Consider the following 11861-nt stretch of genomic DNA (forward strand, 5'->3'; position numbering starts at 1 on the left):
AAAAAAAAAAAAGAAAAGAAACCAGCTCTCTGACATCCCCCCAGGGGTCCCAGAGTGCAAGAGGGCACTCTGCAAAATTGCTGTCGTACCGGGTGTGGAACGCAAATGCAAGCGCAGTAAACCAGATTCAGGGCCAACAGTGCCCCAGCAACAACATAACCCACTGCCTAAGGTGGAATCGCGCAGCCCTGTGAGGAATCGGGCTCCCTCCTCTCTGGTTCTGGGGTGTGTCACCGGAGAATCGCGCTGCCAAGTCACCACAGTCAGCAGCTCCTGCATTGAGTGTCTGCCCCTGGTGGTCAGTGCACGCCATACCTACTGGCCGTTCAGCTGGTCAGATGATCAGATGGTCGCTTAGCCTTCTATATATATAGATATATATGCATTTCATCCTCACAATGACCTGATAAAATAAGTACTAATATTACCCAAGTTTTATAGATGACACAACCGAAATACAGAAATATGAAATAATGTTTTCAAGGTCACACAACTTTCAAATTGTGGTGCAGGGAATTTTACCTGGTAGACTGCTCACTCATTACACACTGCTTCTCCACATATAGCTTATATAAAGGGAGAAAAAGCTATAATATGTATATTGTTACCATATTTTACATATCTTTTATGTAATTCAGTTAATTGTGTATAAATAGAAAGAATTGGCCTGAACAGATGATCTTATAAATTTGGCACTTGTGCCCTTTGCTTTTCCTGAACTTCCTGTTACAAAGCTTTGGATGCTGAGGTGTCATTTCCCATCCCGGGTAATGGAGGTAATTCCAAAGGAGGAAGGAGAACTGAAGAAGAGCTGTCATGTTAGGGCAGAGTAACAATATCCTTAGGTCTCCCAGCTCCAAACATCTGACCTACTGTTTCACAAAGAACGTAGCTGTTGTATAAATAAGAAATATCTGTGAACCATTTGCTACAGATAGGTGGTTTTCTTAATTTGTAATTTACTAACTAGTCTCTAGTAATTACATATGTAATCACGTAATGTAAACAACTATGTAATTATATTTAATACAAAAGAATAAGTAAGTGGTGCAGGAAAAAATAAACATGAGTTTGAAATATTTTTTCTGGTTTTAGAGTGTAACTGATATAAATATAAATGTGCAAATACTTGTGGGTGTGTGAAGGTGTATGCTTATCAACTCAAAAATGTATTCTTTGTATTTGTGAAGATAGATGAAAGCATTTGTGTTTTCTGTTACCTGAGGTCCACACTGAAAACAGAATCAAAATTAGGAGAAAGTTGTACAGCAAATGTATTGTAAGATCCCTTTTATTAATTAAAAACAAAGCCAAAACACACACATACTGAACTATCTTTTCGTGTAAAGACATAAATATAAATATAGATGTCTACTCATACACCAAGCTGTTAATAGGGATGATCTGTGGAGAGGAAAGTGGTATTGAGGGGGAGATGGACTTCAACTGCATACACTTTATCATTCTGTATTGCAGTTTTCCTTATTCCTTATAGTTTTACAGATTCACTAGAGTGTATTTAGGCCTTCTCTCTGACGACTTAAAACTTTATTCAGGTCTAGAAAATGAACAGTCACACTTCTCTCCTGGATCTCCCACATACCTAGATCTAGATATATTTTTAAAAGCTCTATTGAGATATAATTCACATAACACATGTGACCATTCACCCACTATTAAATATATGTTGGAATGTCTCAAACTATCCTCCCTGTTTTCTTTAACTGCTTTTTCACCTTCTAAAAACAATCTTTTTTTCTCTGTGGGTGCTCTGGATGAATTCAACAGAATTTCCCTAGTGTTTTTTCTTAATAGTGTTCATTTCAGATTTCATCTTGTTTATTGAGATTTCTATTTCACTGTGGTTTTCCTTCCCAGTGGTAGTGCTTTTCACTCCTTTGAGAATTTTTAACTTTTTTTTTTTTTTTTTTTTTTTTTTACTCTATCATCCATTTCCTGAGGAGTGCACCTCCCATTTGTATTTTGAACTTCGATCTGCAGGCTCATCTTCTAGGATGTTTCTTGTTGCTGTTTTCCATTGTTTGGTCCCACCCTTTCATGTTAGGTCACTTGGCAGTGTCCTCTCCACGACTGACCAGGACACCCTGTCAACAGACAGCACCCAACCCCTGGTTTATCCCACTTCTGATCCTGCCTCAGAAACAGCAGCCAATCCTGGACTGATCCCCACTTCCCTTTTCCATCCTGGGAACCTTCAGTGGGAACTACAACTTACAAAAATGCTGCCTTCCTCCCTCTTGTTGACAGCATTCCAGGTTCCTCTGGGCTGTCCCCTTTGCCCCCTCCCCCTCCTTGGTGCAATAATCAATCACCTGAATAGAGTCTTTAGTTAATTAGGCATAGTCCAACCTTGGGCTTTTTTAGATGATGGGCTCCCTGAGGCAGAGTCCTTCACGTTCTTACATTGCCTGTAGATCTTTAGGCCTAATAACTTTGGGACCACAGAGATATTCCTCAGGACTCGTAGGAGAATGAATGGTCTTTTATGGGCCCATTCCCTGGTTATTGCATGCTCCTTCCCTCAATTTCTTATTATGGAACATCTGTCTTCCACTCTCACTAAAATGTCAATTCCAAAAAGGTAGGACTGGAATCTCAGTCATCTTTATACATCACACAACCCTGTGCTCAAAGGATATGGTCACTCATCATATTTTTATGGAGGTGGGCATTACTCTTTGCCAGGAACTGACTTAGAGCTAAGCATTTAGTTATGGGCAAGACCCAGTCTCTGCTCTCAAAGAGCCTGCAGTCTAATGGAGATCACTGACAACCAAACCGGCAAGTACAAAACACTCTAAGAGCTGATGGGTTTAGTACAGAATGCCGATGAGCGCCGTGAAGGGAAGCTAAGATTTGTGGAAGCTTTCCCGATGGAGAACATGTGGGGATTCAGGGAGTGCAGCTTGCTCAGAGAGCATGGGAGCTAGAATAAAAGAGAAAGAGGATGAAGGAATTAGCCCCCCAGACACAGACAACTGTGTGGTGAGGCCAGAGGGAAGGGGGCGGGGCTTGGTGGAGGTGGGCAAAGGGGAGGAAAATGGGGACATATGTAATAGTGCCAACAATAAAAATTTAAAAAAGAATTTAAAAATTCCAAGTAAAGATTTGTGGACTCACAGGACATTGCTTAGAAGCTGCCCTGAATGCCATTTCCCCGGCATTTGCATATTTGGACACTGACCTACAACATCTCATTCTGTAATTCCCCTTCCCCACCTCCTATCCTCACCCTGACCTCTACTCAAGTACTTACTGTTTTTGTCCTCATCAAAGCACATTACAACGTTTGTTCCTTCTACACCTATAGATGGGAGACCCAAGGAATGCAACTCTCTTGCCTGGTGGGAGCCTGCATATTGTAGATATTAATACATACTCTGGTATGACGAAGTGAAAGGAAATATTTGGAACTGATGCTTTATGTCATTCCTTCAACACAGAAACTGGTCCCCACCATTCCGCAAGCCCAAAGGCACTCTGCTGTCCCAACCAGACCCTACCCACTTCCTGGCCCTTCCCTTGAGCCTCCCCCCAGGGCATGGAAAGCATTTTTTAAGCTGGATTGTGGTGATAGTTGGACAGCAGTATAAAGTTACTAAAATTCATCAGACTGGATACTTACAATGGATGGATTGCATGGTCTGTAAATTGTATCTCAATAAAGCTGTTAGAAGTTAAAAAGAAGAGAGGATTGGAAATAACTCCGGGAGTCAATCTATAGTGCTTGGCACAAAAAAAAAAAAAAGGTTTATTTTTTTAATGAATGGAAGAGATCTTGCTGCATAACACATATTTCATCAATTTTAAGCATACTATTTTTTACATTTTTAATGTGCACACCTCTTACAACTGACTTTACATGTGCATCAAAACTTGAGAATGGGTGTCAGGGGCTTGGTGGAAAATCCCAGAAACTATAATAGAGGGATGCTTTTTAAAGTGCTGTATCACTATATTTTGGATGGCACACAAGACAACCTGATGAGGAAAAGCACATCACTGATGCCTGAATCAGACTCTCAATGTGAGAAAACCTTGATGAAAAATCATCAGAGAGTTTGGATTTTTTAAAAAAGTAGAACTGAGATAAGGAGAGAAAGGAAAAAATCCTACGGGATATACTATGATAAAGAGAGAAGGCTAGCCCATGGACAATGACAACAGTGTGGTGAAGGCCTGGGGCGAGGGGCAGGCTAAAAGGGGCCAGTGGGGGAAAAAGCAGGACATCTGTAATACTTTCAACAATAAAAATAAATTTCATAAAAAAAGAGATAGACGTACACTTAACAACATAAAGAAAAAGCCTGTCGCCCTAACTGGTTTGGCTCAGTGGATAGAGCGTCGGCCTGCGGACTGAAAGGTCCCAGGTTGGATTCCGGTCAAGGGCATGTACCTGGGTTGCAGGCACATCCCCAGTAGGAGGTGTGCAGGAGGCAGCTGATGGATGTTTCTCTCTCATAAATGTTTCTAACTCTCTATCCGTCTCCTTTCCTCTCAGTAAAAAATCAATAGAGTATATTTTTTTTTTTAAAGAAAGAAGAAGCCTGTAATAGGATTAACTAATAAGATTACCTGTAGGTAGTGACAAATACGTAAAAGAGGTATCTCTCCAGAGGAAAGGGAGGATACCTTGGAGGAAATCTTTAGAGAGAAAAGGTGAGCTGAGAGCACTAATGAGCTGCACATGGCATCAGGGAAATCACTTAATCTCTCTGGGGACGATTTCATTTTAGAGGTTTTCTTGTATGTTAAATAATAGCGTTATCTAAGCAAAGAGGGTCCTCCCACTCACTCAGCACACAGCAGAGCCAATCACAGAAGGCTGAGTTTTGCAGTGGAGAAATTAAGACACTTTATTGGCAGGGTGCCAAGCCGGGAGAACAGGAGAGCTAAAGCTCAAAATCTGAACTTCCCATTGATTTCAGAGAGGAAGGGAGAGGGAGAGGGAGAGAGAGATAGAATCATCAGTGATGAGAATCATTGATTGGCTGCCTCCTGAATGCCCCCTACTGGGGATTGAGCCCACAACCTGGGCATGTGCCCTTGACTGGAATGGAACCCGGGACCCTTCAGTCCACAGGCCGACTGATGATGAGAGAGAATCATTGATTGGCTGCCTCCTGAATGCCCCCTACTGGGGATTGAGCCCACAACCTGGGCATGTGCCCTTGACTGGAATGGAACCCGGGACCCTTCAGTCCACAGGCCGACTGAACCAAACCGGTTAGCACTATTCAAGGAATTTTAAAGGCAAAGACTGAGAATTTGGGGTTAAGGGTCAAGGAGGAGCTGGATGGTTAGGTTGTTTTTATTTTAGTTCTTTTTTTTCTTTTCATCTTTCGCAGAATTTATTTTATACCAAACAGCATTTTAAACACTGACCTAGAAACTCCCTAATAAGATAAAGCAAAGACAAATGCGTTTATCTTATGAGAAATGAGATACACCATCCTTTATAGTCTTCAAACATTATTGTACTTTAACTTTCATAATTTGACAATGCATTCGTGAACAATCTTCAGATAACTAGTTTAACAAATTAAAGACACTTTTAAGCAGACATGAGTGCCCTAAGTTGTTTATTAGGTAAAAATTTTACAAACATTACTTATATTAGCGGTAACGGTAGAGCTGGACAGCAAACTCATGGGTCCTTTCCAAGGCCACAGCTCTTGGGGCCTGCGGATGTCAGCCCTCGCATCTCCTTGTGCTGTGGACTGGGTTGGTAATCCATTGGGTGTCAGGATTCCTTCTGATAGCCTTGCAGAGTGGATCAACGAGGATAACCGCAAAGAATTTGTGGAATCTTCACCAACCCAGCAAGAATCCAGGACTCTCAGAGCCCCACAGTGGTGTCCACCTCACTCCTTGGCAACAGACTGAAAGCTTTGAGCAAACTTTAGCTGGTAAATACCATGATGGGCAGGCTTGCCTGAGGTCGCACCCTTAGGAACTGAGCATTTGCAGCCACTACGGAGCACTCGAATCCTTTATACACACGTAACTTTGGCTTTGCCTTGTATCCCAGTCTGTGCGTTTTATAGGGTCAGGTGGGGTAGGGGGCAGTGAGGGGTACCCCTATGGAGCCCAGAGAGCTGGCGATACTGCCAGCAGCGCACCCTGAGAAAGAAGTGCATGACATCCCACTGCTTCTTCCTCCTCAGCTCCTGGTTGTACTTGGAAGCACCCATCTAGTTGGATCAAATAAAAGTGTTTTAAAATAGCACTATATATGTATATTTTTCATCATAATAACAATGTAGTATTATTGCAGAAAACTAGGAACACATAGAAAATCATAAAGAAAAAAAATACTTGGTACTCCAAGAATTACTATTACCATGTTGGAGCATTATCTGTTCAATTTTTTATACACACAAACATTTGTTTTGCTTTATGAAATTGAGATTAAAATTCAACATATTCTTTGTATTCTGTTTCTATTTCTTAAAAGCATGATTGTCCAATAACCAAATAGCATTCAATTTTATAAATATAAAGAATTAGAAAATCCCTCATATTGGCCATAAGGAAAAGTTTTGGCACCAGTGATGTAAATTTTAGTTACAGGAAAAATTCCCTGGGGCAATGTCTCAATCAGGGTCCCTGGGGGAGACAGATGGCACACTTTAAGAGAGTAATTTGAGGATTGTTTAACACAGGATCTATTTACAGAGATCCTTTAGTGGGCAGGGATTAGGTGCTGATGGCACCCAAGGGCATGAGGAAGGAGGAGGGGGCAGTAACTTAAATCTGGAAACAAAAAAAACTCGGTGGAGACCCTGCCTGATAGAAGCTGTAACAGGTACTTACTTGAGGGGCAGGCAGCCGAAATAGAGCTTCTGTATCATCCAGCAGTCTCAATTCTGGATATATATCCAAAAAAATAAAAAATAATCAGTACCTCAAAGAGATATGTGCATACCCATGTTCATTGCAATATTATTAGCCAAGATATGGAAGCAACCTAAATGTCTGTTGATGGATGAATGGATAAAGAAATTGTGACATATGTGTGTGTAATAAAATATTATTCAGCCATAAAAATAAGGAAATCCTTTCATTTGCAACAAATGGATGAAAAAAAATTAAAAAAATCAGTACCTCAAAGAGATATGTGCATACCCATGTTCATTGCAATATTATTAGCCAAGATATGGAAGCAACCTAAATGTCTGTTGATGGATGAATGGATAAAGAAATTGTGACATATGTGTGTGTAATAAAATATTATTCAGCCATAAAAATAAGGAAATCCTTTCATTTGCAACAAATGGATGAAACTGGAGGGCATTATGCTAAGTAAAACAAGCCAGACAGAGTAAGATAAATATTGTGTGGAATCTAAAAAAAAGCTGATTGGACAATAGAATGGTGGTTGCCCAGATCTCCCCATTGCCCTCTGGGGGGAGAGAGAAATGGGGAGATATAGGTCAAAGGGTACAAACTCTCAGTTACAAGAAGTTCTGAGGATCTAATGCATAGCATGGTGACTATCCTATCTAATAAAGAGGGGATATGCTAATTGACCCTCACGCCGTTGCAAAGATGGCGGAGCCCACAGCCAATAAGGAGGGAATATGCTAACTGACTGTCCCGCCCTCAAAGATGGCGGCACCCACAGCCAATAAGAAGGGAATATGCTAATTGACTGCCACGCCCTCAAATGGCGGCACTCACAGTCACAAGATGGCAGTGCCCAGTTCCTCAGCCCCACTGGGGCACCTGCCTCCAGAGTCCCCCAGTCCCCTCAGCCCCCCAGCCACCCAGGGCCCCCCGAGGCTCAGGTAACCAGGGCCAGCCTAGGCTTGTGCTGCTGGCAGTGGCAGCAGCAGAGCTGTGATGGGGCATTGCCTTCCCCTGATCGCTGGGTCGCTTCCTGCCCCTGAGGGCTCCCGGACTGTGAGAGGGGGCAGGCCGGGCTGAGGGACCCCCCTCCAATGCATGAATTTTCATGCACCAGGCCTCTAGTAGTTAATAATACTGTATTGTATACTCAAAAATTGCTGAGAGTAGATCTTAAGCATTCTCACCACACACAGACACAAAGAGTTAACCACATGAGGAGATGTGTTGATTATCTTGATATTAGTGATTATTCCACAATGTTTATGTATATCAAATCATCATTTTAAATATATATGAGTATATTTGTCAATTATTCCTCAATATATAGTAGTTGGGGAAATTTTTTAATTTTAAAAAGATTTAATAAGTGAGCAAAAGAAAACACTAGGCAGAGAGAATAGCATGTGCAAAGTCCCTGAGGTGGGAACTGAAAGGGCAGTAGATCAACTGGGAAGACAAAAGGGAAGAACAGATAGGAAGATTTTGGCAGGCCCACATTGCAAGGATTTTTATTTTTATCCTTAAAACAAAGATAAGTCATTGATAGATATTAGGCATCCAATGATAGATTAGATATGCATATTAATAAAATCATTCTGGCCCAGCTGACATGGCTCAGTGGTTGAGTGTTGACCTATGAACCAGGAGGTCACAGTTCGATTCCCGGTCAGGGCACATGCCCAGGTTGCAGGCTTGATCCCCAGTGTGGAGTGTGCAGGAGGCAGCCAATCAATAATTCTCTCTCATCATTGATGTTTCTTTCTCTCTTTCCCTCTCCTTCCTCTCTGAAATCAATAAAAAAAAATTTATATATATATGTATGTATATGTATGTATATATATATTTTTTATCTATATAAAACCCTAATATGCAAATCAACCAAATGGCGGAATGACCTGCAGAGACCAGTCAGCAGGGGATGGGGCCAGCGTGTGGGCAGCACCAGGCCAGCCAAGGCAGGTGCTCTCGGGGGTCCCCCAATTGCCCAGCCAGCTGCCCCACAGATCGGCCCTGATTGCTGGCCAGGTCTAGGGACCTACCCTATACATTGGGAACAGTCTCTTAGATTTAAAAATTAAAACCTGGCAAGGCTACTCTAACACTGAAAAAACAGGATGATGCAGCAATGACATGCATGGACTCTGGGCTTACGCTCTGGAGGGTTAGAACACTCCACCATAATGTCAGATGAGGAAAGGGGCCCTCAGCAGGCAAACAGCTAGAGATGGGTCTGTAGAAGGCAGACGATGAAGCCTCATGTTGTTCCCCGGGATTATCACTGGTTCAAAGTAACTAAGTATTGACATACTCAACATATTCAGAATACCTAAGAAAGTGAGGGCCCTCACTCAGAAAGCTCATCATTTTTTAAAATCAAAGAATAAAAACAATAGGTTGTGCTGTTAATTAGAAGAAAGCAAGATAAACAAATAATGAATAGAAAAGTAATTATTTTGTTTTGTTTGCTAATTTGTGTTTTTGTGACAAACTATTTTTATTGGAATTTTATTTTCTGAAAAGTTGATTAGTTTCTCAAATCTGTAGCAACCTGAACCATCCTCCTATATAATAAAAGGCTAATATGCAAATCGACCCAACAGTGGAACTACAGGTTGCTATGACATGCACTGACACTCAGTGCAGGAGCTGCCCCCTAGTGGTCAGTGTGCTCCCACAGGGGGAGCGCTGCTCAGCCAGAAGCTGGGCTCACTGCTGGCAAGCGCAGCGGTGGTGGTGGGAGCCTCTCCTGCCTCTGTGCACCAGGCCTCTAGTATGTATATACTAGTGTGTGTGTGTGTGTGTGTGTGTGTGTGTGTATATGAAAACCACTCTGGGGAGAGCGAATTGACAGGGAGGCAAAAATCAAACAGAGGTGGGTATAGCAGTAATCTAAGTAAGAGCTTGGAATATGGTGCTGGATGGAGATGGTAAGACGAAGAAAAGTTTGAGAAATTTCGGGGACATAAAATTGACAAGACTTAGTATATTTCAGATAGGGCTGTGTGGAAGTGGGAACAATGTTCAAGAATCTACTAGATTCCTTGCTTGTAAGCCTGGATGGATGAAAAGCTTTTTGGAACTGGGAAATTATAAAAGAGTCAATAAACTAAAAAAGAAGGAAGAGGGGGAGGAGGAGGAAGACAGGAAGAAGGAGGAGGAGAAAGAGAAGAAAGTTTGGCTGCTTTTTAATGAGTTAAAGACTATATATTCCAGAAATAAAGGAAGTTGGTTTTGAAGCTAAACAATGGGAGCAGAAACCCTTTCTATAATTTAGGATTGATTAAACAATTGTTAGGGGAAGGTGTTAGGCATGGAGAGAAAGAACTGCGAGGGAGGGCAGAAGGGTACATAAAGTAGACATTGAGAAAAGAGGAATTTATGTAAAAATTAGAGGCTCAGTGCATGAAATTCATGCACTCCGCGGGGGGTGGAGGGTCCCTCAGCCCGGCCTGCGCCCTTCTTGCAGTTTGGGAGCCCTCAGAGGATGTCCGACTGATGGCTTAGGCCCGCTCCCCCTGAGCCGTCAGTCCGACATCCTTAGCGCTGCTGCAGAGGCAGGAGAGGCTCCTGCCACTGCTGCTGTGCTTGCCAGAAGTGAGCCCAGCTTTTGGCTGAGCGGCACTCCCCCTGTGGGAGCACACTGACCACCAGGGGGCAGCTCCTGCATTGAGTGTCAGTGCATGTCATAGCAACTGGTCATTCCACTGTTGGGTCAATTTGCATATTAGCCTTTTATTATATAGGAGGATGGTCCAAAAACTAATCAACTTTTTGGAAAATAAAATTGCAATAAAAATAATTTGTCACAAAAACACAAATTAGCAAACAAAACAAAATAATTACTTTTCTATTCATTATTTGTTTATCTTGCTTTCTTCTAATTAACAGCACAACCTATTGTTTTTATTCTTTGATTTTAAAAAATGATGAGCTTTTCTGAGTGAGGGCCCTCACTTTCTTAAGTATTCTGAATATGTTGAGTGTGTCAATACTTAGTTACTTTGAACCAGTGATAATCCCGGGGAACAACATGAGGCTTCATCGTCTGCCTTCTACAGACCCATCTCTAGCTGTTTGCCTGCTGAGGGCCCCTTTCCTCATCTGACATTATGGTGGAGTGTTCTAACCCTCCAGAGCGTAAGCTTCTAGAAGGTAGGACTGACCTGACCCTGACATAAATGCGATGGGCCAGTACATATGCCCTGGAGTGTAGAAGGGACTGGAATGGCAAGCCCAGAGACAACCTGGATGCCATTGCCTTGGTAGGTGCAGACATGACTTAGTGCTCCTCTGCATTAGGTATTCTCCTGTAAGGATGTTGGGGGCAGGGGGCGAGGGGCAGGGTTTCAAGGAACATTCTCACATCTTCCAGTCCATGCTCTAACGTATCTATCAAGTGAGGACCCCAGGGAAGACAGTCTTCATGCCAGGTGGGTCCCCGCACATAGTAGTTACTACCGTATTTCTGGAATTAATGGATGGGTGACAAAACACTTGTGCAATGGAAAGAAGTCTAGTCCCCGCTATTCATCTCACAAGCCCAAAGCCCAGGCTATGTCTCTATGGCTAGATGTGAAGTTTTAACTTTTTCCTTCCAAATAATGCTTCAGTAGAATTCATACCCCCTTTTCCATATGTGCAAGTAGCATTTCTCTAGATACCTAGAACTGCAGATTTAACAAATGCTAATAGCTACTGAGCTCCCCCAAATCCAAATGCCCAGTCAAATATTGAGAAGAACTGAGGGACATTCTATAAAATACCTAATTCTTCTAACAACTGCCAAGGTCACACTGAAGTAAAGTGTTCTCGTAGACCCACCACATCCAGTTTGTCCTATTGTTAACCTCATATTAGTATGGAACCTTTGTCACAAGTAATGACCAAATGTTAACATTATTATTTTACAAATATTCATTTATTGTTATTACGATCATCATCATCATCGTCATCATTATTTTTATCCAATTTGTCGTCCATCCTGCAGT

At 42.1% G+C, this 11861-nt stretch overlaps 1 pseudogene; it reads right to left on the minus strand.

The window, feature by feature from the left end:
- Positions 1-5668: 5668 nt before the first annotated feature.
- LOC102242575 overlaps positions 5669-11861 on the minus strand; it is a 7859-nt pseudogene continuing 1666 nt past the window's right edge.

This window comes from Myotis brandtii, unplaced genomic scaffold (genome assembly GCF_000412655.1).
Source record: "Myotis brandtii unplaced genomic scaffold, ASM41265v1 scaffold320, whole genome shotgun sequence".
Classification (NCBI taxonomy): Eukaryota; Metazoa; Chordata; class Mammalia; order Chiroptera; family Vespertilionidae; genus Myotis; species Myotis brandtii.